The 3,046-nt window shown below is 62.3% G+C and overlaps 1 protein-coding gene across 1 annotated transcript in view; it reads left to right on the forward strand.

Moving 5' to 3' along the window:
• Positions 1-3,046, forward strand: part of ONECUT2 (one cut homeobox 2) — a gene marked incomplete at its 5' end in the record, with an annotated part of 17,233 nt that overhangs the window by 539 nt on the left and 13,648 nt on the right. The gene's annotated exons all lie outside the window — the stretch shown is intronic.

Consider the following 3,046-nt stretch of genomic DNA (forward strand, 5'->3'; position numbering starts at 1 on the left):
GCGCGTCTGGTGGATATGGCCATAGGGTAAATGGGCAGGCTGTGACACGGCCAGACACGCGTGGACGGACGCGCAGACCGCAGGCGCGGCGGTGTGTGCCTGCGCCCGGCTCGGCTCCCCGCTGGGACAGCGCAGTGTCCACGGGCGCCGTTTAGACACCCGGGGACGTTTGCTCCGACGAGTCCGTCCTTCTTCCATCTCCGTTGCTTCCAGCCCGGCCGGACGAATCCTCGCGCGTTACCGATTAGCAGAGGGCAGGTACGAAGCGGGCTTTCCCGAAGGCTGCCTCTCGCCCCGGAGCCCACTCGGAGGGGTGGCTGAGGGGAGAGTGATGGGGGTCTCTGCCCAAGCCGGACCCTCCTGGCGGCTCTTCCCCCCTCTCCACGGTGGTACTGTCTCGTTCCTGCTGCGCTGGTGCCGCGGTAGCTCCGCACATCCCACAGCCCGCAAAGTAACGGGGGCGAGAGCTCTGCGTGGCTTTGCGGGGGATGGGGGGGGCTCTCGGCCCTTCTTTTGTCTCCCGCGGAAGACGGGGGGAACAATGCCGTTTGGAGAGACAGGGGCGAGCCCTGCGGCACCGGGCCGGCCCGGGGGGGGGGCTGCCGGCAGACCCGCACCCCAACCGCGCCAAGATCTCTCCTTCTGCCACGGGATTCCCTCCGCCACAGCGAGCGAGTGCGGGGCTCCCGGCCGCTCCTTCTCCCTCTCCTGTTTGGAGGCGGTGGGCTGCTCTCCCCCTAGGCAGGGAGGTGGGCACAGAGGGTCCCTGCGTGCGGGGCAGCTGCCGAGCTGGGGTGGGATGCGTCAGAGCGGGGGGACGAGGAGCCACGGGTGACAAACACCCCCCGGGCATCCAGTTCTTCTGTATTTTCAGCCAAATGAAGGTCCCGAGGTTTGTCTGCAACAGGAGCATCAGAGGAACAGAAAGGGGTTTGGGATTTGGTTTTTTTTTTCCTGAGCACGCGGTGATGTCGCCTTCTCAAACAAACGCGTATCTAGAGAGAAATCGATGCAGATAATGTTTAGAAGATTAAAAGAGCATTAATGCTGGCAACAGGAGCATAAACGCGTGGACCCAGTTTTCATTGATCTGGAACCTGAGCCGGCTCATTTCCAGTAATGCTGCTGGTGCTTTTCCTTCCCAGCACCGGTCCTGGGTGGGGGGTTCCCCACGGAGCCGAACATACAGGGCAGGAAATCAGAAATCGCATCTATGCACCCGCCGGGCGATGTCCGTGCTGTCGCCCGGCAGGTGCGTAGATGCGATTTCTGATTTCCTGCCGCACCCACGGAGTTATGCATATATAATTCTGGATCTCCACTCTTCCAGTTCCCCCTGAATGCCTTTGCATCCAGGAGTAAAGTTTGGAGAGAGCTCGGTCGCCGAGTGGGCACGGGTTCCCCATGGAGTGGGAGCCAGAGCGGGAAAGACCTTTGCAAATTACTGTTCCCTTCGGGAAATTGATTTTTTTTTTTTATTACCACGTGTGAATATGCAGCTTCATTGCCTCAGTGCTTCCTTCTTCCCCTTTATTCACCTGCTTAAATCCCTCTGAGCAAGGGGAATAAGCCAAAAGTATTTCAGATTTCTGAAAAACACTAGCCGTTTGCCCCGTGCTCCTGTAAATTTTTCCCAAACGGGATGAAAATCTGCTGTCCTTTGAGGGAAATCCCCCCTCTCCCCGTGGGAGCTGTAGCAGTGGGATGCGCGTATTATTTCTTCTTATTACAGAAGATATATAATAATTTTCTATTCTATTCTATTCTATTCTTTCTTATTCTGTCTGTGCTTATTATCTCTTCTTGAGAGAATCTGAAAGGCCCCTAAGCCGGCGGATGGTGCTCAGGCGTTTCTGTGCTGGAAGCACTGCCGGTGCTGCGCTGCTCGGAGGAGTACGGGCAGGGAGGGCTGTCTGCGGGCAGAACCGGCAGCCCGGGCAGAGGTGTGGGCAGCTCACGACGTGGAGTGGCAGTTTCGGTGCGTGCTTTGGAAATCCGAGGGCAAAACATGGCTTTGGCCTCACCGTGTGAGCGTCTTGCTGCGGGAGCAGCGGCGAGCGCTCTCCCGGGGGACACCGGGCTCCTCCCGGGGGCAGCTGGAGCAGGACGGGGCTTTTGGGGAGCTGCCCTGCGCTTCGGACAAGCGCTTCTCCCGCAAAAGCAAAACGAAACACGCGAAACCCCGCCGCCCCCCCCCCGGGGGGAGGGCTCCGTCCGCCTCGACGGCGGTGTCACCCCCCGGACCTCGTCCCCAAAACGGGCTGCCGTCCCCTTTCCTGCCCCTCGGGGCGGGGGGAGCGGTGCTGCCCCTCGGAGCCTGCCCGTCCCCCCCCCCCCCCGGCGGGAACGCCTCGGTGAAACCTTGACCGGCTGCGTCCCCGTCGGGCAGTCCCTAAATTTCTGCCGGCGTGAAAAATACTGCTGATCTGTAGGTGAGTCAGTGTACTTCGCGGGGGGGGTGAGTTCAGGGGGCAGGGTTCAGCTGCGGATCGGGTTCATCGAACGCGAAGCCGCGTCCGCCCGCGCTGCCGTCGTGTGGCCCCGCCGAAGCCGGTGACCGCCGGCGGCGGCAGCTCGGCCCGGTGCTGGTGAGCAAGGCCCGGACCGGACCGGTCCGGTGCCTTCGCTGTTTTTCGGGGCCGATCCGCAAAACGCTGGCCCTGCTGGTTTGCATTTCCCGATCGCTGAATCCCGTTATTGATGATTATTTTGTACCGAAACGCCGTCAGAGATTCCTTCGCGCAGAAGAGGGGCGCGGGCCCCGCCGGATTCCCACCCCTTCGATGGCGGCGCGTTTCGAGGGGGGGCGGCTCTGCCAGCCCTGCTTCCCTTTGCCTGCCCTCGCCCGAGGGGCAGCGGCAGCTCCCGGGGCTCATTCTCCCCCCGCGGCCCTCCGCGGGTGTCTCTCCGCGGACCCCCGTGGAGCAGCCCCGAGGGGGCTCGGAACACTCGGTTTCACGGGAGCGGTGCTCGGGGCTCCATCGCGGGTCCCCCCCGTGAAAGCCCCGGCCGTGCCTGACCCTTCCTCGCCACGGCATCACCCCAC

This window comes from Haliaeetus leucocephalus, unplaced genomic scaffold (assembly GCF_000737465.1).
Source record: "Haliaeetus leucocephalus isolate CR32 unplaced genomic scaffold, Haliaeetus_leucocephalus-4.0 Scaffold866, whole genome shotgun sequence".
NCBI classification, from domain to species: Eukaryota; Metazoa; Chordata; class Aves; order Accipitriformes; family Accipitridae; genus Haliaeetus; species Haliaeetus leucocephalus.